This window comes from Haematobia irritans, chromosome 2 (genome assembly GCF_050003625.1).
Source record: "Haematobia irritans isolate KBUSLIRL chromosome 2, ASM5000362v1, whole genome shotgun sequence".
Lineage (NCBI taxonomy): Eukaryota > Metazoa > Arthropoda > Insecta > Diptera > Muscidae > Haematobia > Haematobia irritans.
Window position 1 is genome coordinate 134,412,021 of NC_134398.1, and position 27,490 is coordinate 134,439,510.

The 27,490-nt window shown below is 36.1% G+C and overlaps 1 protein-coding gene across 1 annotated transcript in view; it reads right to left on the bottom strand.

Annotated features, from left to right (window-relative positions):
* LOC142226282 (secretion-regulating guanine nucleotide exchange factor) overlaps positions 1–13,437 on the bottom strand; it is a 56,284-nt gene extending 42,847 nt beyond the window's left edge. Inside the window, exon 1 of the mRNA XM_075296199.1 lies at positions 13,314–13,437. The gene's annotated coding sequence lies outside the window, so the exon portion shown is untranslated. The remainder of the gene's footprint in view (positions 1–13,313) is intronic.
* Between the last annotated feature and the right edge of the window lie 14,053 nt (positions 13,438–27,490).

The following is a 27,490-nucleotide window of genomic DNA, read 5'->3' on the forward strand; positions in this document are numbered from 1 at the left end:
CAAAGTTTATTTAACAGAAAAATACATTTAGTTGGGCACCGTGGTGCAGTGGTTGCTACGTCCGACTTGCATGCCAAGGGTCGTGGGTTCGATCCCTGCTTCGACCAAAGTTTTTTTTTTTTTTTTACATATATTCCAGAGATGGTCGAAAGATTCCGAAAAAATGTTCAACATTACATTCTACTATATTAAATTTTACTATGGACTTTAAAATGTGTCTTATTAAAGACCTAAAGTCAGAAAAGAACAGTGTTTGAGATAAACGAAATGGACTGTGTTTTTGGTTCAAAAATAACTTTTTTTATTGAAAAAATAAAAATTTTGTACCAAATGAATTTTTTTGGTGATAAAAGTGTATACTTTTCGAAGCAATTCAAAAAACTCTAACAAAAGAAAAACGTTTTCGGTACACGTTTTCCAAACGTTTTTTTTCTTTGCGTGTATAAATTAAACTCCATCTATGAGTATACGTATTCCATAGTATTCCAAGTGAAATTAGAATTTCGACATCTCTATAGTTACGCACCTGGAATAAAGGGGATTGACTCCCTTTTTGTTGGTAACATTTGATAAGAAATATCGATATAACATGTTTGAAGATACTAGATTGATTGTAAATAATTTTTGCCGCAAATTTTCAATTTCCGCCCATAGTGCATTGTGATGAAAGGAAACCTTAATTATTCACACTAATCCACCCATTGAAAATTGTTCATACATCCAATAAATTGTTCACAAAAGCTTACTTTCACTATTTGATTGTTGGGGTATTCTTTCACTACTTCAATGCGAATATTTGGACTTTCAAGGACTTGCTATTCAATGCAAATTTGATAAATCAGTGTCATGATCTGATATCATAACTTTATGATTCTTTCAATGCTATTGTCCTCCTTCATGCCACATTCCAACGTATTTTTGGTTTGGTACTCCAACAATGGCCATAACGTTTACCATGCAATATAGCATAATTAATTTAAAGCACCTCGTAAAATGCAAAAATTAAGAATGGAAAAAATTCCATCCTCTCTTAAGGTAGGAAGGAAAGAAGAAGAGAAAATATGCAAAGCAAGTTGCTTAAAATTTTACAATGATTTTGGAGGTCTTATTGTCCCACCAGGAGGATGAAATTAAATCTGCATAAATACCTTTGATATGATCCATGCGATCTTACATCGCAAACTGTAAAGGTAAAATGATGGCCCTTGGGCATGCCACCTACGCACCACCATCATCGCGACATCACCACAAACAGCATACACCATTTCTCATCAACAAAAACGTTGATTATTTCATTATGACCGAAAATCATGCAAATCATGAAACTCACCTTGGTAGGTAAACCCAGGACAACCCTGAAGAAACAGTTCGTCGACGAACATATTCTCATAAATGATGATCTTCAACCACAACTAATTAATTTCGACATTATGATGACGTATCGCTTGTGGGGGGATGGATATATTGGTAGTTGGTTGGAGGTAGTGGACCTCAAGGTACATGTGGTGATCGGTCGTGGACACATGTGCGTTATGTTTCCTATGTTTTGTAGTTGCGCCACATTACAAAGAAAAATGAATGGAAAACAATGCAATGACAAGGATCCCCTCCTGTGATGTGCCAACATCATGTGAAAGGGGTCTCGGTACCACAAGTAGGGACCACGTGTTCCGTTCTCTACACAGTGGTGTGGCATTTTGTAAAAGCCGACACTTTTTATAAGGGAGAGGGTATATTAGAGAAGGCCGAAAGAATATTATCTTCACATATTCAGAGATACGCAGCTGACACTTAACTTGTGCCACTGACGGTGGCCCGAATGCTGAGCCAAATATATCGAATCAGTGTCAGCTTCATTTTTTGTCCAAGTTACGAGGTTTGTCCTTGCTGCGTGTCTACGGATTCTGCAAAAATGGATCCAAAATTATGCCGAGAGGTGAATCGATTCTCGATTTGGGAAGGTACATCACATAGCGAATAGATGATATAGTGCACGAACGAAAAAGACTGTTTCATATGTTTGGGTGTACAAATTATATGTTTGGAACTCAAATTTTTTAACACGACATTTTTAAGAGCAAGCATATAATGTTCATAAACTAGCATAACATGTTTGGGACATATATGTTAATATGTTACAACATATAATGTTTGGGACATAAACTGCTTGAAAGCAAACATATATTAATTTAGAAATAGCCTATAAACATATATGTGTTTAGAAAGAGAGACCTACAGAGTATGCTGCAAGTAAAAGAATGGAAGTAACCAATTGGCGCCTTAAAAATATATAGACACAAAGAAAATTTTTTTCTACCAGTGTATGCCTAAGTTGAAACATAATATGTTTGAACAATACAAACAATATTTTGTTTGGAGAAATCCTGAAAATATACATGCTTGAAGCAAAATGTGTTTGGTCATATGTTACAGAAGCGATTTTTTTGTGCGTGTGGAGATGTTGTGTATGGCTACCGCAACGAAATTGATGAGATTTTTTGATGACGAGTTATGTCCATTTGTCTGCGAAACGATTAACACGAATTATATACTACACGAAATTTTGGGCATCAGATGATGATGTCGGCATGATGGGTATTGCCCATTATAGAATATGTAAAAAGTGGCAAAACCTCCACCATGGATTGCATAGAAACTTCTACTACAGACTGTCATCCACAATCGAATTACTTAGGTTGCGGTAACACTTGCCATAGCAAGGTATCTTAAAACTTTTTAACACCGTCTTCTACATTGTAAGTTAGCTCATACGGGGTATATATTAAACAAGAAAAGGCCGATTAATACGTATATAATTTAGTTTGACAAAATTTTCTATAAAAATAAAATTTTTGACAAATTTTGATAAAATTTTGACAAAATTTTCTATAGAAATAAAATCTTGACAAAATTTTGTATAGTTATAAAATTTTGACAAAATTTTCTATAGAAATAAAATGTTGGTAGATTATTTTTGGGGATTGGCTATATATAACTATAGACCGATATGGACAAATTCTGGCATGGTTGTTAGCGGCCATATACTATCGCAATGTACCAAATTTCACCATGTACCAAATTTCAACCGGTTCGGATGAATTGTGCTCCTCCAAGAGCTCCGGAGATCAAATCTGGGAATCGGTTTAAATGGGCGTTATATATAATTAAGACCGGTACGGATCAATTTTTGCTTGTTTGTTAGAGATCATATACTAACACCATGTACCAAATTTCAACCGTATCGGATGCATTTTGCTCCTCTAAGAGGCTCCGCAAGCCAAATCTGAGCGTCGGTTTATATGGGGGCTACTTACACCATGTACCAAATTTCAGCAGGATCGGATGAAATTTGTTTCTCTTAGAGGCTCCGCAAGCCAAATCTGGGGATCGGTTTATACGGGGCTATATATAATTATAGACCGATGTAGACCAATTTTTGCATGGTTGTTAGAGACCACCCAGCAAACAATGGACCATTATTTCAGCAGGATTGTAAGGGGGAGAAGCACTACTAACTGCTTACAAAACAACCGAATCAGCGCTGTTTTTTGTGGGCGATGTCCCGATTTAGAGCAGCTTCTACATAGCGCTGATATAATTGCTCATTTTAAAAGAAATATTGCCCAGAAGTGATATATAATCTTGAGTGTAGCATTGTTGGCGTGAAGGAAAGCAGAGATACCTTTCATGTATCTATACTGCTTGAATAGGTTGCACTGACGTAAACTAATGATCATAAACTACCCAGCAAAAAATACTTCAGCAGTAAGAGGTAAGTTGCGATTTTTTGTATACAATAAAGTAGGCAGTGCATCCACACTGCATGAATCGGTGGCAATAACGTAAACGAGTAATCAAACTACCCAACAAAAAATGGAGCACTATTTCAGCAGAATTGTAAGGGAGAGATGCACTACCAACTGCTTACAAAACAACCGAATCACCATGTACCAAATTCCAGCCGGATCGGATGAAATTTGCTTCTCTTATGTTAGAGGCTCCGTAAGCCAAATCTGGGGATCGGTTTATATGGGGGCTATATATAATTATGGACCGATATGGACCAATTTTTGCATGGTTGTTATATACCATATACTAACACCATGTATCAAATTTCAACCGGGTCGGATGAATTTTGTTCCTCTAAGAGGCTCCGCAAGCCAAATCTGAGCGTCGGTTTATATGGGGGCTATACGCAAAAGTTGTCCGATATAGCCCATTTGCAATACCGTCCGACCTACATCAATAACAACTGCTTGTGCTAAGTTTCAAGTCGATAGCTTGTTTCGTTCGGAAGTTAGCGTGATTTCAACAGACGGACGGACGGACCTTAGATCGACTCAGATATTCACCACGACCCAGAATATATATACTTTATGGGGTCTAAGAGCAATATTTCGATGTGTTACCCTCCACCATCCTATGGTGGAAGGTATAAAAATACGAAAAAAGCGAGTTATAAAAAATTGAATTAACCCGATCCAGATTTGGCTTCTGCAGTCTCTTGGAGGGGCAAAATTTGGTCCATATCGGTTCATAAATACCATATATACCCCCCATATAAACTGTTCGCAATTCCTACACCCATAGAAAAAATCATGAACAGCGGGAACGTTTCAAAACGTTCCGACAAAGGGACAACAGACTGAGTCAATCTGACAACGATAAAATGACACCATGTGTTGTCAAAACGACAACCAGCGTCCCTGATCTGAAAACGTAACGGTTACGAATTTATAAAACAAAAGAAAAATTCCGCTACCATGACTCAAACCTGGAATGTCTGCTTCATACGCGGTAACAGTCGGCTTAGCGTATTTCATCACTAACGGAGTTGACATAAGAACGTCTAACGATTAGTTTAAGACATTACATGGTCACAGAAAACCAAAAGCCGTTCGTGAAATTGTGAACGCCCGTAATCGTTCACGATTTAATTTTTTCTTTTTTCTACCGTCCGTTAACGATTTTTCGTCAAGCAATCATGAAAATGTTGGCCCATAATTATATATAGCAGTTATAAATACCGATGAAGAACACAGGTGGCTTATATATTTTTATACCCTCCACTATAGGATGGGGGGTATATTAAATTTGTCATTCCGTTTGTAACACATCGAAATATTGCTCTAATACCCCATATATTCTGGGTCGTGGTGAAATTCTGAATCGATCTAAGCATGTCCGTCCGTCTGTTGAAATCACGCTAACTTCCGATCGAAAAAAGCTATCGACTTGAAACTTGGCAGAAGTAGTTGTTATTGATGTAGGTCGGTCTTGCAAATGGGCCATATTGGACCACTTTTACGTATAGCCCCCATATAAACCGATCCCCAGATTTGGCATGCGGAGCCTCTTGGAGGAGAAAAATTCATCCGATTCGGTTGAAATTTGGTACGTGGAGTTAGTATATGGTCTCTAATAACCATGCAAAAATTGGTCCATATCGGTCCATAATTATATATAGCTCCATATAAACCGATCCCCAGATTTGACCTTCGGAGCCTCTTGGAGGAGCAAAATTCATCCGATCCAGTTGAAATTTGGACGTGGAGTTAGTATATGGTCTCTAACAACCATGCAAAAATTGTTCACTCTCGAAGACTGAAACATGTACAGTTAGGAGTGTATAGATTTGTCTCTGGCATATGTTTTCCATAACTCAATTGATTATGTTCGTTAATCTTCTTTATCCATAAATAATAGTGAAGGTTCAGTGGTTAAAACTAGAAGTGCCCATATGTAATAGGTACTTTTAGTTAAATGTGGTATCACAATGGACTGAATAGTCTAAGAGATCCTGAAACTTAATCGGGCTGCCACTTTAACCTAACCTAACTTTATCCATAAAACTCGAATAATAATTATAAGAAATTCGTGGTCGCCAATGTCGACATTGGTTTTACATAACCTTGATAAGAAATGTGAAACATTTATACCCAGAATTGAAATGTGGAGTATCTATAGTTCTTACCACTGTGCATTGGGGGGCTTCTGTCTAAAATTTCTACAGTGAAAGTCACCATAATGAAATACATATTTCAAGCAAAATGCCATTCAAAATATCATGAAAAATCTGCTCATTCGGATTTATTGAACATCAACCCTGGCAAGGATCAACGTTGTGTTGATTATCAAAACACTTGAACATTTCGCAACATCATGGTGATGAACGGGTGGCGACCGTGGGTACTGTTGCTTCTGATGGCGCTGATATGCTCTCACATTGGGTGCCAAACAATCGGTTTGTTAAACCAACAATCAATCCATCCTTCCACACTGAAAAAAAAGCATACTCGGTTCCAAAGATTTTGTCTTTAATTTAAAAAATTTGGTATTGATTCCGAGCCAAAGAAGCGGAGAATACGAGTAAGGACACTTTTAAGACACAATTCTCTTTTAAATTTAGGTTTTGTGTACTTGCTTCTAGGAAGCAAATTTTAATTTTTCGCTTTCTCAGCTTTTTTTCTTCATATGCTATCAAAGTCCTTTAAAAACGAGTTAACGGCCACTTTATTTTCCAAATTTAGACTCGACTTCCAGTAGAAATTATGCTATGTTTGAAGTAAAAAACTTCTTTAAAATAAAGTTTTGAAAAACATGTCCTATATTTGAACGATTTTTTGCTTTGTAGTCAAGATGCAAAAAGACTACAAATTTAAAGACAATTTCATTAAATTTAAAGAATTTTTCTGAATTATTAAAGTCAAGTTGACCTTAGCCTATAAATGTTTTCTTTCATGTTAAGATACCCATTTTTAAGTCAAATCACTTGATTATAAGGACAATATGACTTCATTGAAAAGTTTATCGACTTTTGGACAAAGAAAATAACTTTATTTTACAGAAATGCGTCTTCTATGCTAAGCAAAATTTGTATTCGTATTTTAAAGACATGAAATCTTTGACCTCACGACAATATTTTTTTCAGTGCAGGGAAGAGAGAGAAAGAAAAATTTATTAATTTTATTTTTATCATTGTTGAACTGAACAAAAATTCGCACTTCTTGTCCACTTTGTTTGGGGACAAATTAATTTTCCCTTTAATTTTTGTCCATGTATTTATATCCTGTATTGTTGTTGGTGCGATTTCGTGTGATCTTCTTTGAGATAACATTAAAGAGTCCCATAATGAATGAAAGGATGATTGTAATGGACTGACATGGAATTTACGCAATCAACGGGAGTTGATTCCTCTTGGCCTGTGGTAATTTATTTTCATGCTTCGGTAGTGAAATACAAGTATTTCTATAATGACCCTCATATATTCGATGATCACAATCAGTTGTCGTTTTTTCTTAATTCGCATCCATTTAAGATGATTTCATAAATTTTTTAGTAATCACAGGAATTTGCTTTCGAAATCATTGAATTGATTTTGGTAATTTACAGGTGTCCGCGTGTGTGTTTTTTGGTTTTCAAAGACATTTATGGTATCGTTTATCCATCTGGACTTTGGTGGTATCAAGGGAAGCGACAATAGGTTAGGTTAGTTACGGTCAGAGGCCTGTTGTTGCAGGTAAACTTAGACTATCTTCTCAATTGAGTGATACCAAAGGAGGGGAACTTCTAGTTCAATGATAAAGAACGTCCTCTTTCAACTTACTTCGAATGTCGTGATACGCTTTATGTGGAAGTAGCCTATGGGAAATGGATCGATCCCAGGCCCGGTGCATGACTAGTCCCTAGTGTACATGGACCAACACACCACGGATATTGCAGGGGTAAAGTACAACAGCTCACCGATGCACAAAAAAGTTAAACTGGAAAGAGCTAAGTGGCCAGTTACCGAATTTGATTTTCCGACGAGAAGTCATTCAAAATTGAGCAGTTTGTGAATAAAGTACAGCCGATGATAATGGTGTAGGCCGCGGTAACGGTCGACGGTCTCTTCCCGCTCGTATTAATCGACTGCGGGGTCAAAATAAATGCGGAATATTATCGGGAAAATGTCCTAAAGCCAATATTGATGCTCTGGACTAAAAAACATTTCGGCCGCAGACTATAGACATTCCAACAGAATTCAGCACCATCGCACTCAGCATGCGTCAAACAAGAATGGCTTAAAAAAAAAGTTTCTCATTCATTTCATTTCTACCGCACAATGGCCACCAAAATCTCTTGATCTCAATCTGTTGAAATTTTGGGCCTGCAGGCATTTTGGGGATTAAAGTTGGTACTAAAAAATGTCCAAAATATCGATCATTTAAAGAAGACGCTTCGACGGGAATGGGCTAGAATAAGACAGATCCATTTTCGTGCAGCGTGTGATGGCTTTGTAGGCTGGTTGAAGGCCATAACTTGCGCCAAAAGTGGGAAATTCGAATCAAAATAAGCTGATTCTAAAATTTGATATCAAGTAGGTTAGGTATAGTGGTAGCCCAATATTTCAGGCTCACTAAACATTGCACCACGGTAGTTCCCTGTTATCAAGTAAATACGGTCCAATCTAATGTACCCTCCAAAATGGATTGCTTAAAAAGTTCTACCAAAGACTGTCTTTCACATCCTTTTTACTTGGGTTGTGGTAACAGTCTTAACATTGCCTTCTAAATTGCATGGAGTGTACGTTAGATAAGAGGACTCTGGAGGTCAAATCCGGGGATCAGTATATATAATTATGCACCGATATGGACCAATTTTTGCAAGGTTGATAAGGGGCTCATACTAACATCCAGTGTTGTCAGTATTGGGGATTTTCCCAAAGTCGAAAATCGAAAAATGTTTTTTCATGGATGGGGGGAGAGTAGATTAGAGTAATTGTTTATATGAAATTCTTTTATTTAGCACTCTTTAAAAAAGGCCTTAAATGGCAAAAACAACTTTTTTCGTCTTTATTCAAAGCCAATTGTTTGGGGATCTCAAGCGCTAATTTACAATTTACTCAGCTTTACTAAGAATTTTTTTTTTAGTTTTTGTGAAATTATATGAGAATTCGGGTTGAAATGATGCCCCCTTTTCTGTGTACGCTATTAATTTGGACACTATATCGCATACATATAGAATAGGTTTTATATCGGCCCAACAATGCCTTAATATTGATCGATCACCAAATTTTATTTTTTGGCTTATAAGTAAATTTTGAATCATAAGTACACAAATTGAACTTACTCACATTTTTATTTCTCGAGCATTTCTAAGACGATTTGCATAAAATAAAACATCGATGACTTTATGCTCATAATTCATTTTGATGAGGGTTTGTATCGGATGATATTTTACACGCCCCTGGTTTTGTAATTTGAAATCTTGATCTTGAACTTATTGTAACTGGTATAACAAAAATTTACATTTTTGTTTAATTTTTAAATTATTACGATTTTTTCCAAGAGGCCCCGGAGGTCAAATATTGCGTCGGTTTATATGGGTCCGATTAGGTTAGGTTAGGCTGTAGAGGGTGACATCAATTTTCTTGAATTGATGCCCACTTATACCAGTATAGGTCCATTGTGATCCCTCGATGTGATTTTTCAATCTTTCTCCTTCCGATGCGGTCCGCTTTGTCCCAAAAACTTCCCCCTGCTCGTTCTCTTTGAAAGAAATCTCAGAATAACCAACCAGAGACCCTTATGAATGCAAGTATGTTCCTTAAGCTGCACTCCCGCAGATCAGTGAGAGCCTGAAAGAAAAAGGAGCCCAGTATCTTGTTTCTTCTAAAGGATAAAGTTGGGCACTGACACAGGAAGTGGTACGAGTCCTCCGTAACTTCCAGGTCCAGGCACCATCTACAGATATCATCGTCTTTAAGTCATATTCTTACCATGTGTTTCCCAAGTGTGTTATGTCCTGTTATGATTCCAATCAATGGCTGTAATTCCTCTCTGTTCGTCGACAACAAAATTTCATAGTTCCTACGTTTCTTTTCATTCCATATCAACTTGGTTTGCTCGCAACCATCCGAAGAGACCCAGCGTCTTCGGCATTGCTCATCATATTTAACCTCTATCCTGTAATGATAAGAAGACAGTGGAGGAAGAACGTCCGCTAGGACGTTGTTCGTTCCACGAGCACCCTCCTTAACCAGCACATCCGCTTTCTCATTTCCTATTATCCCATAGTGCCCAGGTACACAGCACAGAGTTATATTATGCTGTTCAGTGAGAACCTTGAGTTCTCGACGACAGCGGCTGACTACCCTACCCCTTATGTCAGCACAGCACAGCTGCCTGACTGTCGATGAAGAAACTGATATCGCTTCTGAATAACGGCCTCATCAACAGCGACTCAGCAGCCTTTGTGATCGCAGAAATCTCAGCCTGAAAAATACTGCAATCACTATCCAGCGTGTAAGACTCCCTGATTCCTAGTTCATTACAATAGATACCGCTGCCCGTTCCTTCCTCCATCTTTGATCCGTCCGTATACATGTTCAGGGTTCCGAAGGGTATCCTCCTGTCTTCCCACTCCTCCATACTTGGTATAATGTATGTCGGTTTGTGATGATAAACATGCTCCGCGGCCATATGGTCCGTCTCTCTATACTGCCCGGCCAGAATTTCAGTATGCCTGCAGGCTGTCCTCTCCAGCGTGTTCAAGCTCTTAAGTCTCAGAAGTGTCAGTTCAGCCGTCTTTCTTACGTGCAAATCGAGTGGGATAAATCCCATCAGTATCTCCAGAGCGGCAGTGGCTGTGGTCCTCATGGCACCTGTCATATAGATGAGTGCAGTCCTATTTACCCTATTTATTGTCGATATATGATTTTGGTGTCTCACGATTGTCCACCAAGCATGGCAGCCATATGTGGCCACAGGTCTTACAACCGCGGTATAAAGCCAGAGAAGGGCTCATTCCCCATCTCTGCCCGACCAATTTTTGACACGAGTATAGTGCCGCATAGGCCCTCTTAATGCGATCGCCAGTATTCTCCATCTAGTTCAGCCTGGAGTCCAAAATAACTCCAAGGTACCTTGCTGATTTCGAGAGCGTCAACTTTATGCCCTGGAATTCAGGAGACTTGTACCCGATAACCTTTCTCCTCCTGGTGAACAGTACCAACTCCGTCCATCCGATATAGTCAATTTGCAATACCATCCGACCTAAATAACAACTACTTGTACCAAGCATCAAGTCAATAGCTTGTTTCGTTCGGAAGTTAGAACAGACGGACATCGCTAGATCGACTCATAATTTCACCACGACCCAGAATATATATATACTTTATGGGATCTGAGACCAATATGTCGATGTGTTACAAATGGAATGATAAAGTTTGTACACCCCCATCCTATAAAAAATGAAAAAAATATATAGCACTTTACTTTTACTCTGTGTAGTTTAAAAAAGCTAATATTTCGCACTTTTCAAACGTTTATGGCATTGAAAGTTGAACCCGACTAGATCAACATCAATTTTGCTATGGTTTATTATCAAATATTAATATGAGGTGGTTGCTTTGATGTTATAGTGAACCACACCGGCTAGCTATATTAAATTGAAATTTCCTCTCTCTCTCTCTTCCCAAAAATAATAAATTACCATAATTTCTCATTACGCAAAAAATTCGAAATCATAAATTTAAGTTAGTTTAACATCATAAAATACAAAAACCCAAACACTTGTGTGGCTCACAAATAGCCTTCTGGAAAATATTCGATTTGCAAAATAAATGGAAATGATTTACAAACGCAACGCAACAATTGATATCGTTGCAAAAATTGCAAGAATTTTTTTGCTTACTTCGAAGAAAATATATCCCCATAAAAATTTAAAACTGCTACCGTACCGTAGTTGCCTTCTTTGTCAGCTGGTACCAGCTAAGAAACAGTACCATAGAATTTAAGGAATACAATTTTCCTACATTTCTAATAAAAGACATGATTTATTTAAAGCAATTTATTAGGCTAACCAATAACAACTAAGGTCTTTGAAAAAAACGTTTGATGTCTTCATTGAATAGGTTTTGGAATTCGACATCTTTATCGAATTCCATACTATGCGGTTTGGGAATGGTAATCACATAGTGGATATATAAATGCAAACAATTACTTTAGCAAAACGAGGTTAGTCATAACAGTGAAAATAGTACGAGGGTGGTCTAGGCACAAAAAAATAGACTGGAATGATCCAAAGAGTTGTTTCTCCTGCATGAAATTGGCCATTTATCGAATTTGTTTTTTTACGATGAGAAGTCATTCCAAATTGAGCAGTTAGTAAACAAACCAAATGATTGAGTTTACTTGCCAAAAAGGTTAGCTGGAAATTTGCAACTTCGAATGGCCACCTCCGTAAACCAATTTTGAACCAAGTTACCTCCAAATTTATTAGGTAATAATAGCTTTTGCTGGTAGGTATATTAATATCATATGTTTTTGAAATGACTTCAACTAATTTGCCGTGAAATATTCCTTAAAAATTTCTCATACATTATAAAATTTCCCAGAATTTCGGTTAACACACTAGTTAACTAATTGAGCATCTCCGCCCGATCATTACTTGTTATTGCTTCATTACATATTTCAAATATTTCTATGGAGAACACAATAGCACAATTCACATGAAAATAATAAAAAAAACACCGACAACCACACATTAGTTTTAAAAAGTAGTTTGCTTTGATGGCTAATTTTAAGTAACCACGATTTTAATGTTACAAATCCATCAGGGATGAATATACCTGTTGTTTGAATTTCTATGTAAGCATTTCACAATATAAAAGAGTACTTACACTAATCGACCAATAGAAAAAAAGACAACAACCATAAAAAAATGCCAGACATGTAATCAGACCGCCACACCACACTATACCGACAGACAATTTGCCTGATGGACAGACCATTTAAAACTGAATGGTAAATTATACATGATTGAAATGATATCAAAGCTCTGTAGCATCTTATGATACTCTTCTAGCCTACTTAGACATCAGACAAAAACCCCAAATTATCTGCGGTTTTTCATCATGGCTTAGTGTCTTTATAGTTTTTTTTTCGTCTTTTTCAAAGGCAACGTGCCTTTTTTCTCCTTTTCGAAATAAAATGAAAAATTTTTACAAATTATTTAAACCACAAATCACTTTGTAGTTTAGCAGTATGTCTTTTCAGTATATTTTTTTTTTGTGGGTGGTTATACCAAGGAGATGAGATGTTGATTCCACTTGATGTCTATCCGTCATCATGTTGCCGGGTTATTAGGAAACTTAAATGGGAACAAGTAAAGATGGCGGTAATTATTGAAGGCTACAGCATGATTACAATAGAGAGACAGCCAGACGGCAATACTTAAATACTCCTGGAGCGTCACCTTGATCAAGAATACATTAAATTGCCCCATTAAGTTTGTTTCCTAAGTCTTTTGTTTTGTAAAACAGCACATACCGTATTCAAGATATCGAGTAAAATGACTTTCTAATGAAAAGTTTCGATCTTCACGTTATAAATTGGAAGATGTCTATGATTAGATGGTGGCAGATACACTGAAAAATTTTTAGGACGCGCAATGTACACAACACTATGGACAAATTCTTTAAAATAAAGACATAATAATTAGAAAGTGTATAATATTTGTTTTAGGATTAACAATTAAAAAAAAAAACAAGTAAGGAAAGTCTAAAGTCGGACGGGCCCGACTATTTTATACCCTGCACCACTTTGTAGATCTAAATTTTCGATACTATATCAAATCCGTCAAATGTGTTGGGGGCTATATATAAAGGTTTGTCCCAAATACATACAATTAAATATCACTCGATTTGGACAGAATTTGATAGACTTCTACAAAATCTATAGACTCAAAATTTAAGATGGCTAATGCACTAGGGTGGAACACAATTTTAGTAAAAAACAAACTTATTATACCCTGTACCACAGTAGTGGTGAAGGGTATAAAAATATGGGAAACATTTAAATCTGAAGCAATTTTAAGGAAACTTCGCAAAAGTTTATTTATGATTTATCGCTCGATATATATGTATTAGAAGTTTAGGAAAATTAGAGTCATTTTTACAACTTTTAGACTAAGCAGTGGCGATTTTACAAGGAAAATGTTGGTCGAAATCAGAAAAACATATATATGGGAGCTAAATCTAAATCTGAACCGATGTCAACCAAATTTGGCACGCATAGCTACAATGCTAATTCTACTCCCTGTGCAAAATTTCAACTAAATCGGAGTTAAAAATTGGCCTCTGTGGTCATATGAGTGTAAATCGGGCGAAAGCTATATATGGGAGATATATCTAAATCTGAACCGATTTCAACCAAATTTGGCACGCACAGCTACAATGCTAATTCTACTCCCTGTGCAAAATTTCAACTAAATCGGAGCAAAAAATTGGCATCTGTGGTCATATGAGTGTAAATCGGGCGAAAGCTATATATGGGAGATATATCTAAATCTGAACCGATTTCAACCAAATTTGGCACGCATAGCTACAATGCTAATAATACTCCCTGTGCAAACTACTCCCGGAGCAAAAAATTGGCCTCTGTGGTCATATGAGTGTAAATCGGGCGAAAGCTATATATGGGAGCTATATCTAAATCTGAACCGATTGCAACCAAATTTGGCACGCATAGCTACAATGCTAATTATACTCCCTGTGCAAAATTTCAACTAAATCGGAGCAAAAAAATTGGCCTCTGTGGTCATTTGAGTGTAAATCGGGCGAAAGCTATATATGGGAGCTATATCTAAATCTGAACCGATTTGGCTGATATTTTGCAAGTTTTTCGAGACTCATAAAATATTCGGATGTACGGAATTTGAGGAAGATCAGTTGATATACACGCCAATTATGACCAGATCGGTGAAAAATATATATGGCAGCTATATCTAAATCTGAACCGATTTTTTCCAAAATCAATAGGGATCGTCTTTGAGCCAAAACAGGCCCCTATGCCAAATTTTAGGACAATCGGACTAAAACTGCGAGCTGTACTTTGCACACAAAAATACATCAACAGACAGACAGACGGACAGACAGACAGACAGACAGACAGACAGACAGACAGACAGACAGACAGACGGACATCGCTAAATCGACTCAGAATTTAATTCTAAGACGATCGGTATACTAAACGATGGGTCTCAGACTTTTCCTTCTTGGCGTTACATACAAATGCACAAACTTATTATACCCTGTACCACAGTAGTGGTGAAGGGTATAAATATGGGAAACATTTAAATCTGAAGCAATTTTAAGGAAACTTTGCAAAAGTTTATTTATGATTTATCGCTCGATATATATGTATTAGAAGTTTAGGAAAATTAGAGTCATTTACACAACTTTTCGACTAAGTAGTGGCGATTTTACAAGAAAATTGTTGGTATTTTGACCATTTTTGTCGAAATCAGAAAAACATATATATGGGAGCTATATTAAAATCTGAACCGATTTCAACCAAATTTGGCACGCATAGCTACAATGCTAATAATACTCCCTGTGCAAAATTTCAACTAAATCGGAGTTAAAAATTTGCCTCTGTGGTCATATGAGTGTAAATCGGGCGAAAGCTATATATGGGAGATATATCCAAATCTGAACCGATTTCAACCAAATTTGGCACGCATAGTTGTAATGCTAATTCTACTCCCTGTGCAAAATTTCAACTAAATCGGAGTTAAAAATTGGCCTCTGTGGGCAAATGAGTGTAAATCGGGCGAAAGCTATATATGGGAGCTATATCTAAATCTGAACCGATTTGGCTGATATTTTGCAAGTTTTTCGAGACCCATAAAATATTCGGATGTACGGAATTTGAGGAAGATCGGTTGATATACACGCCAATTATTACCAGATCGGTGAAAAATATATATGGCAGCTATATCTAAATCTGAACCGATTTTTTCCAAAATCAATAGGGATCGTCTTTGAGCCGAAACAGGACCCTATACCAAATTTTAGGTCAATCGGACCAAAACTGCGAGCTGTACTTTGCACACAAAAATACATCAACAGACAGACAGACAGACGGACAGACAGACAGACAGACAGACAGACAGACGGACATTGCTAAATCGACTCAGAATTTAATTCTAAGACGATCGGTATACTAAACGATGGGTCTCAGACTTTTCCTTCTTGGCGTTACATACAAATGCACAAACTTATTATACCCTGTACCACAGTAGTGGTGAAGGGTATAAAAAAAAACAAGTATATACGACCGTAAGTTCGGCCAGGCCGAAGCTTATGTACCTTCCATCATGGATTGCGTAGAAACTTTATCGAAACACTGCCATCCACAATCGAATTACTTAAGTTGTGGTAACGCTTGCCGATGGCAAGGTATCTTAAAACCTCCTAACACCATCTTCTAAATTGTATGTAAGTCCATACGTGGTATATATTAAATCAAAAAAGATCGATCCAATACGTATATAATTCAGTTTGACAAAGTAGACATCAAATTTTGACAAAATTTTCTACAGAAATAAAATTTTAACAAAATTATCTATAGAAATAAAATTTTCACAAAATTTTCTATAGAAATAAAAATTTTGACAAAATTTTCTATAGAAAGAAAATTTTGACAAAAATTTCTACAGAAATGAAATTTTAACAAAATTTTCTTTAGAAATAAACTTTTGACAAAATTTTCTATAGAAATAAAATCTTGGTAGATTATTTTTGGCTCGAGTGGCAACCATGATTATGAACCGAATAAAATTTGAACAAAATTTTCTATAGAAATACAATTTTGACAATGATGAAAATTTTATTATGAACCGAATAAAATTTTAACAAAATTTTCTCTAGAAATAAAATTTTTACAAAATTTTCTATAGAAATAAAATTTTGACAAAAAAATTTTTTTTACCTTATCACAAAAATTCAGCTCTCTGCGATGTAGCATGAAATTTGTTTGCTAAGTCTTTTGTTTTCAATACTTACAGTATTTAAGATATCTGGAAAAATAAACTTTCTAGTGAAAAGTTTTGATCTTCACGTAATAAATCGGATGATGTGTATGGTTGTCATCAGGCCTGAGGATAATGGTTGTCAGTTTGATTTCGCTGTATATACGAGTATTAATAAAATTTAATATTCGGATTGTATTGGTGATAATGATGAATCTAGGTGTGAAAGAATTAAACTATACAAGTAAAGATGAGTTTTACATATAATTTAGTAGGATTTGTTCAGGGGCTCCAAAATTATGTCTCGAAGGACAACTGAATACGTGGTCAAAAGAAGGATCAAAGAAAGTAATGCCTTCAGATTCAAGTTAGTGTACATTGGTGGAGCTTCGAAAGATTCTCTTGTGATGATACATATTCCATAGCTCATTAAATATGGATAATGCGGATTTTACAAGAACACAAAGAAAAATTGTGGTCACTGCGCCGCCCGTACGGCGTTCCAAACAAATTAACCAAGTTCTTTCCTTTCTTTTAATATCAAGCAATTTCGAACGGATCCAAATGGTATCCGTGTGCTGAAAAGCACAGAATTACAAATAAAGGGTGATTCTTTTGAGGTTAGGATTTTCATGCATTAGTATTTGACAGATCACGTGGGATTTCAGACATGGTGTCAAAGAGAAAGATGCTCAGTATGCTTTGACATTTCATCATGAATAGACTTACGATCTGCCACAACGTCGAATTTTCAGTGAATGGGCCCTAGAAAAGTTGGCAGAAAATCCGCTTTTTATCGACAAATTTTGTTCAGCGATGAGGCTCATTTCTGGTTGAATGGCTACGTAAATAAGCAAAATTGCCGCATTTGGAGTGAAGAGCAACCAGAAGCCGTTCAAGAACTGCCCATGCATCCCGAAAAATGCACTGTTTGGTGTGGTTTGTACGCTGGTGGAATCATTGGACCGTATTTTTTCAAAGATGCTGTTGGACGCAACGTTACGGTGAATGGCGATCGCTATCGTTCGATGCTAACAAACTTTTTGTTGCCAAAAATGGAAGAACTGAACTTGGTTGACATGTGGTTTCAACAAGATGTCGCTACATGCCACACAGCTCGCGATTCTATGGCCATTTTGAGGGAAAACTTCGGAGAACAATTCATCTCAAGAAATGGACCGGTAAGTTGGCCACCAAGATCATGCGATTTGACGCCTTTAGACTATTTTTTGTGGGGCTACGTCAAGTCTAAAGTCTACAGAAATAAGCCAGCAACTATTCCAGCTTTGGAAGACAACATTTCCGAAGAAATTCGGGCTATTCCGGCCGAAATGCTCGAAAAAGTTGCCCAAAATTGGACTTTCCGAATGGACCACCTAAGACGCAGCCGCGGTCAACATTTAAATGAAATTATCTTCAAAAAGTAAATGTCATGGACCAATCTAACGTTTCAAATAAAGAACCGATGAGATTTTGCAAATTTTATGCGTTTTTTTTTAAAAAAAGTTATCAAGCTCTTAACAAATCACCCTTTATTAATCCAGTCGAGGCCAGGGATCCGGAGCGGTCCATTTTTTTCGCTCCGCTCCGCTCCCGCTCCGGAGAAAAATAAATCGCTCCGCTCCACGCTCCGCTCCGAGAAAAAAAAAATCGCTCCGCTCCGCCCACGCTCCGCAAACATTGTATTATTTGTTCAATTGAGTTTTATTTTATGGGGGCACAGCGTGACCCCATTTGTCGAAATCGGGCGATACATATATATGGGAGCTATATCTAAATTTGATCCTATCCTTCTTCCAAATTCAATAGCGTTCGTCCTTGTGCCCAAAAAACTCCCTGTGCCAAATTTCATCGAAATCGATTAATAATTGCGACCGGAATCCTGTGAACAACAAATACATGGACAGACGGACGGACACCAAGCGCTAGATCGACTCAGGAGGTGATTCTGAGTCGATCGGTATATATTTTATGGGGTCTAAAATCAATATTTCTGGTAGGCACATTTTTTGGCAGATCAAACTTATTATACACTAACCATTATGTGGTTTAGGGTATAATGACTTTAAAACAATGTGTTGAAACATTTTATTAATTTTGAAGATTTTTTCAGAAATATTAAATCCATTTTGACTTCATTAAAACGAAATTTTCATTCATGTTAGGATACACATTTTTATGTCGAATCACTTAGCTATAAGGACAAACAGCCTTATTTGAAAAGTTTAGAGACTTTTAGACAAGGAAAAAACTTTATTTCAGAGAAATACGTCTTCTATTCTAAGCAAAATTCGTATTCGTATTTTAAGCATGTGAAATATTTGGCCTCCCGAAAATATTTTTGCGGTGCACCATGTACTATTTAATATGTGATAGGTTAGGTTAGGTTAGGTTATGTGGCAGCCCGATATATCAGGCTCACTTAGACTATTCAGTCCATTGTGATACCACAGTGGTGAACTTCTCTCTTATCACTGAGTGCTGCCCGATTCCATGTAAAGCTCAATGACAAGGGACCTCCTTTTTATAGCCGAGTCCGAACGGCGTTCCACATTCTAGTGAAACCACTTAGAGAAGCTTTGAAACCCTCAGAAATGTCACCAGCATTACTGAGGTGGGATAATCCACCGCTGAAAAACTTTTTGGTGTTCGGTCGTAGTAGGAATCGAACCCACGACCTTGTGTATGCAAGGCGGGCATGCTAACCATTGCACCACGGTGGCTCCCTAATGTGATAGAAACCAAATTTATGAAAATGGACCAAAATGGACCAAATTCTGTTTGGTCCGACCATCGGACCAAATTTAAAAATTAGAAATCTTTTGGACCAGTTTTGGTCCGATCGGACCAAAACGGCAACGCTGATTGGAATTGAAAGTCTATACACAGAGTAGAAGTAACTACTCTCCGAAAGTTTCTTTTTTTTTGTTTTGCAACAGACGTAGAGAAGAGGTTTTGTTATATTTGTAATGTGTGTGTGTATGTTTATGTTTGCAACAACCTCCATCGAAATCAGTCCGTGGTATACCTACGAATATTCTTACTCAGATCTAGTGTTACTTAATTTCGCTTTTTCCCCTTTATTGTAAAAATACATTTTCGAACAGCGTTTTTAAGAAATGTTCGTTCTCAAAAAAGTAGATAACATGCAATAATACAAATGAAGTCATTAGTTTTCAATGTGAGAAAATATTAAAATAAATGTATATGCGCACATTTTTCAACCAAAATTGAAACTATCCATAATTTTAATTAAATTTTCGAGAACTAATATCAGAAATAAGAGAATGCTAGGATATAGTACAATAGTAAAGCAAATATGAATGTCCTTACTCTGAAAAAAAGCATGCCCGGTTCCAAAGATTTTGTCTTTACTTTAACAGTTTGGGTATTAATTCCGAGCCAAAGAAGCGGAGAATACAAGTAAGGATACTTTAAAGACGCAATTATCTTTTAAATTTGGGGGTTATGTACTTGCTTCTAGGATGCAAATGTTAATTTTTCATTTTTTTTTAGATTTTTTTCGTCAGTTGTTATCAAAATCCTTTAAAAACGAGTTAACGACAATTTTATTTTCCATATTAAGACTCGAAATTATGCTATGTTTCAAGTAAAAAGCGTCTTTAAAATAAAGTGTTGAAAAACATGTCTTATTTTTTAACGATTTTTTGCTTTGTAGGCAAGATGCAAAAAGGAAACAAATTAAAAGACAATTTTATTAATTTTAAAGAATTTTTCTTAATTATTAAAGTCACGTTGACCTTACCTCAAAAAGTTTATCTTTCATGTTATGATACACATTTTTAAGTAAAATCACTTAATTATAAGGACAATTACAACTTCATTCAAAAGTTTATTGACTTTTGGACAAGGAAAAAAACTTTATTTTAGAGAAATGCGTCTTCCATGTTAAGCAAAATTTGCATTCTTATTTTAAGGACATGAAATCTTTGACTTCACGACAATATTTTTTTCAGTGTAGAAAACTAAAAAATTAAATATAAATAAGATCGTTTAATTGCATTTATTTGACGTTCATTACAAACATCTTTGTAGTAATACGGGATGAAATTGATCGAAAGTACTGTTGTTACTTTTACAACACATACTAGAGATATATTTTGACATTTGCCGTTTTTGAAAACAAATACTAAAAAAACACGTTGTGTTTTCCCCAATGTACGTACGAACAAAAATACATATCGTACGTTTTAAACATTTACTCACACTACTCTAAGTACTACCTATATTTGAAATTACCTACACAGTGTAATTTCAAAGTTACACATTTCATTCAAGTAATATTTTATTCGGAGCGGAGCGGTTTTTCATTTGGAAACCGCTCCGCTCCCGCTCCGCTCCGGATTTTAGAAATGCCGCTCCCGCTCCGGCAAAAAAAGGGCTTGCTCCGCTCCGCTCCGGATCCCTGGTCGAGGCCATCAAACAGTATTTCACCTACCTTTTACAATTAATAATTTTGTTGATATAATAAAATATATGAGTGCAACGATGATTATCTCGTGGTAATAACAAATTATCTCGTGGTATGTTATTAACTTTGTGGTTTTATCAAAATAAAGACGTTGGTTTTTCCTTACTTTTCTCTAACAAAAGTTTAAACTTTTCCTTCTGAGAATTTGAATTTAATGAAAATTTTCTCAAACCTCAATGAAATGCAGTTTAACCTAACATACTTGATTAAGAAAAATTTTAATTTATAAAGTGGAAAAGCAGACAGAAAAAAATTATTAAATTTATAAATTGGAAAAGCAGACAGAACATTTTATTAAACTGGTTATTAAAGCGACAGCCGCCAATGAATCTCACAACCTTTTGTTATTTAGAGTTTTAAAGAGATATTTTTATACCCTGCTCCACACTGTGGAACAGGGTATTATAAGTTAGTGCATATGTTTGCAACACCCAGAAGGAGACGAGATAGACACATTGTGTCTTTGGCAAAAATGGTCAGGGTGGGTTCCTGAGTCGATATAGCCATGTCCGTCTGTCCGTCTGTCCGTGAACACATTTTGTAATCAAAGTCTAGGTCGCAGTTTTCGTCCAATCGACTTCAAATTTGGCACAAGTATGTGTTTTGGCTCAGAATAGATCCCTATTGATTTTGGAAGAAATCGGTTCAGATTTAGATATAGCTCCCATATATATATTTCGCCCGATATGGACTTATATGGCCCCAGAAGCCAGAGTTTTACCCTAATTGGCTTAAAATTTTGCACAAGAAGAACAATTAGTACTATAGTCCAGTGTGCCAAATTTCATTGAAATCGGTTCAGATTTAGATATAGCTCCCGTATATATCTTTCGCCCGATATGCAGTAATACGGTCCCAGAAGCCAGAGTTTTACCCCAATTAGGTTGAAATTTTGCACAGGGAGTAGGACTAGCAGTGTAGTCAAGTGTGCAAAATTTTATTGAAATCGGTTCAGATTTAGATATAGCTCCCATATATATCGTTCGCCCGATTAACACTCATATGACCACAGAGGCCAATCTTTAGCTCCGATTTAGTTGAAATTTTGCACTGAGAGTAGAATTAGCATTGTAGCTATGCGTGCCAAATTTGGTTGAAATCGGTTCAGATTTAGATATATCTCCCATATATAGCTTTCGCCCGATTTACACTCATATGACCACAGAGGCAAATTTTTAACTCCGATTTAGTTTAAATTTTGCACAGAGAGTAGAATTAGTATTGTAGCTATGCGTGACAAATTTGGTTGAAATCGGTTCAGATTTAGATATAGCTCCCATAAAAAATGGTCAAATACCAACATTTTCCTTGTAAAATCGCCACTGTTTAGTCGAAAAGTTGTAAAAATGACTCTAATTTTCCTAAACTTCTAATACATGTATATCGAGCGATAAATCATAAATAAACTTTTGCGTAGTTTCCTTAAAATTGCTTCATATTTAAATGTTTCCCATATTTTTTTTACTAACATTGTGTTCCACCCTAGTGCATTAGCCGACTTAAATTTTGAGTCTGTAGATTTTGTAGAAGCCTATCAAATTCTGTCCAGATCGAGTGATATTTAAATGTATGTATTTGGGACAAACCTTTATATATAGCCCCCAACACATTTGACGGATGTGATATGGTATCGAAAATTTGGATCTACAAAGTGGTGCAGGGTATAATATAGTCGGCCCCGCCCGACTTTAGACTTTCCTTACTTGTTTTGTATAGCTTTGTTATTAAAGCGCAAAGAGAGAATGCAATTTCCATAAATTAAATCCTTATCTTAATATACGTTTTGTAGTGCCTAGATTTAAAGCTGGGAGACTCCCTAAAACTGCTTTTATTTTAAAGAAACCGATGCGCATTGGAATCAGTACCAAAATTCTTAGGAAAAGATCAAAATCTTGCGATCCAAGTAAAAAGTGGTCCATATTGGTTCATAATTATATATAGCCTCACAACCTCAATAATCACAATTAAAAGGTTTATATCTGCAAACATAAAATTATCAAATTAGTATGAATCTAAATCGAAATCGTCCCATTAAAATAACTGTATAAACCTCTACTTAAAAACGACAACAACATTTAGTTTAATGTTAAAGTAATTTCTAGGAAATAAAAAGCAAAATATAATAAAAATTTATGTACTTTAAATTATATATGCTGGTATGAAAAGAGAACCCATTTATGGCCGTAAAAAGCAGGTTAACATCTAGAATAGAGTAGATTATTCCCAATTACAACAAACATTAAAGATGAAAATAAAATTGCAAGCAAATCATGCAAACAATAAAAAAACTTGAGTGGCCAAGAGAAATCTAAAGGTAATCATGATTAACCTACAAAGAAATTGGCTGTCAACCTACCTGTAACTACAATAACACCACCACCATAGCCACCAACAACCAGCACAATGATCTCGATAGCAAAACCAGCAATTGAGCTAGCAAGAAGACCTTTAAGGTCTGTTGTTGTACTAGTAAAGAGTATAGCAACCATCCAGGCATCTCCAATTGAAGAAATCAAATGAAACTAAAATGAACAATAAACTTTGAGATAGCCATGAAGATTACTACCACCGCTTGGGGTGGGGGCATTTTTTTCGCAGCTTACTGAGTGTAAGAGGTAAGTCCACCTTCTCGTCTTCATGATGACAATTGCAGTAACGAGTTTACATTACCAATGTACAACGAATAATTGACCAACCTGTCGTTTTCATGCAAGGAAAGCAAGTATGCAAGTGTATGTATGGAAAGACAGTGGTACATCAGGGACTGAAATCAACAGCAGCCACTACGAAATGAGTACAATAAGTTATAATAGGAAGGCATGAAAATTATTATACCCTCCACCATAGGATGGGGGTATATTAACTTTGTCATTCCGTTTGTAACACATCGAAATATTGCTCTAAGACCCCATAAAGTATATATATTCTGGGTCGTGGTGAAATTCTGAGTCGATCTGAGCATGTCCGTCCGTCCGTCCGTCCGTCCGTCCGTCCGTCCGTCTGTTGAAATCACGCTAACTTCCGAACGGAACAAGCTATCGACTTGAAACTTGGCACAAGTAGTTGTCATTGATGTAGGTCGGATGGTATTGCAAATGGGCCATATCGGTCCACTTTTACGTATAGCCCCCATATAAACGGACTCCCAAATTTGGCTTGCGATTGCTCTAAGAGAAGCAAATTTCATCCGATCCGGCTGAAATTTGGTACATGGTGTTAGTATATGGTATCTAACAACCATGCAAAAATTGGTCCACATCGGTCCATAATTATATATAGCCCCTATATAAACCGATCCCCCGATTTGGCTTGCGGAGCCTCTAAGAGAAGCAAATTTCATCCGATCCGGCTGAAATTTGGTACATGGTGTTGGTATATGTTCTCTAACAACCATGCAGAAATTGGTCCATATCGGTCCATAATAACATATAGCCCCCATATAAACCGATCCCCCGATTTGGCTTGCGGAGCCTCTAAGAGAACCAAATTTCATCCGATCCGGCTGAAATTTGGTATATGCAAAAATTGGTCCAGATCGGTCCATAAGTATATATAGCCCCCATATAGACCGATCCCCCGATTTGGCTTGCGGAGCCTCTAAGAGAAGCAAATTTCATCCGATCCGGCTGATATTGGTCCACATCGGCCCATAATTATATATAGCCCCCATATAAACCGATCCCCAGATTTGACCTCCGGAGCCTCTTAGAAGAGCAAAAGTCCGATCCGATTGAAATTTGGAACGTGGTGTTAGTATGTTGTCTCTAACAACCATGCCAAAATTGGTCCATATCGGTCCATAATTATATATAGCCCCCATATAAGCCGATCCCCAGATTTGACCTCCGGAACCTTTTAGAGGAGTAAAATTCATCCAATCCTGTTGAAATTTCGTACGTGGTGTTAGTATATGGTCTCTAACAACCATGTAATAATTGGTCCATATCAGTCCATAATTATATATAGCCCCATATAAATCGATTCCCAGATTTGTCCTCCGGAGCCTCTTGGAGGAGCAAAATTCATCCGATCCGGTTGAAATTTGGAACATGGTGTTAGAATGTGGTCTCTAACAAACACGCAAGAATTGCTCCATATCCGTCCATAATTATATATAGCCCCCATATAAACCGTTCTCTAGATTTGATCTCCGGAGCCTCTTGGAGGAGCAAAATTCATCCGATCCGGTTGAAATTTGCAATGTGGTGTTAGTATAAGGCCGCTAATAACCATGCCAAAATTGGTCCATATCGGTCTATAGTTATATATAGCCAATCCTCAATCACACAAAAATTGGTCCATATCGGTTCATAATCATGGTTGCCACACGAGCCAAAAATAATCTACCAAAATTTTATTTTTATAGAAAACATTGTCAAAATGTTATTTCTATAGAAAATTTTGTCAAAATGTTATTTCTATAGAAAATTTTGTCAAAATGTTATTTCTATAGAAAATGTTGTCAAAATTTTATTTCTATAGAAAATTTTGTCAAAATTTTATTTCTATAGAAAATTTTGTCAAAATTTTATTTCTATAGAAAATTTTGTCAAAATTTTATTTCTATAGAAATTTTTTTCCAAATTTTATTTCTATAGAAATTTTTTTCCAAATTTTATTTCTATAGAAATTTTTTTCCAAATTTTACTTCTATAGAAAATATTGTCAAAATTTTATTTCTATAGAAACTGTAAACTTAATTATATACGTATTTAATCGGCCTTTTTTAGTTTAATATATACCACGTATGGATTATGTGATATATATTACGGTGGTAGGAAGTTTTAAGATACCTTGCCATCGGCAAGTGTTACCGCAACCCAAGTAATTCGATTGTGGATGACAGTCTTCAGTAGAAGTTTCTACGCAATCCATGGTGGAGGGTACATAAGCTTCGGCCTGGCCGAACTTACGGCCTATATACTTGTTTCTTCTTTTTTTCTTCAATTTAATTTTTTTATTTTTATCAGAATTTTTTGTAACAATTTTATTTTCTTATTATCTAATTTTTACAAATTGAAAAACTTCTTAGCATCCACTGGGGGTTCAACCTGGGTCTGTTGGCATCATAACAGAACGCTTTAGCACATTCAGTCAGAAATACTATTGAATACGATGCATCAAAACGTCTATTCAAATGTTTGTGATATGAACCTAATATTTCACCATGATATTCTAACTTCTTTCTAAGAAGTTCTTTATTATTATTATTATTAATGCAAAACTAAAGAACGCTGGTTCAAATCTCACCAGCGACAATTTTTTTATCAAATATTTTTCTAAAAAGAAAAAAACTTTTTTTATTTTCTTATTTTCGGCAATATGTTTTTTACAAATATATTTATTTTTTCCATTTTGGACTTAAATTTTCACTTAAAATATTCTAATTGCGTACTTTTTAATACTTGTCCAAAAGGACTGCATTGCAAGTGAAAAATCGATAGGGGATTCCGGGATGCGCTTTAGAAGAAAAAGTGTGGGCATGTCCAAGAGGACTGCATCGGAAGTGGAAAAATGTGGATGCACGCAAAAAAATAATTCTTTCCTCCCAAACGAAATTTTAGACAAACAAAGTTCGTTTCTCATTTGCTTTTCGTTGAAAGGAAGTACATTTGGAAGAAAAGTATATACTTTTTGTGATAAACGTTTATTCTTTTCCAGGATGTAAAAACAATTTCATAAAGACTAACTCAAAAAAAATTTTTTCTGGCTAATTGCATTTTCCCTCACATCTTTCTCACTTCCACGAAGTTTTTTAGTTCTTAGCACCTTTTTCTGTAATACCAACAATGTAGAAGAAATTATACGATTTTATAAATTTTTAAAATTTTTTTACCTTTCGCCTGGACGGAGAATCGAACCGCGGACCATGCACTTTGTAAGCCAACACACTAACCACTGAGCTATGTACCTGTTATGGTCATCAATAGATAAATATCCATATAAGTTATATTTATATAGCATAGCTTGCGGCGCCCACGAACCGAATAAACAAAGTTTATTTAACAGAAACAAACATTTAGTTTGGCACCGTGGAGCAGTGGTTGCTACGTCCGACTTGCATTCCAAGGGTCCTGGGTTCGATCCCCGCTTCGACCAAAGTTTTTTTTTTGTTTTTTTTTTTACATATATTCCAGATATGTTCGGAAGATTCCGAAAAAATGTTCAACATTTCATTGTAGTATATTAAATTTTGAACTG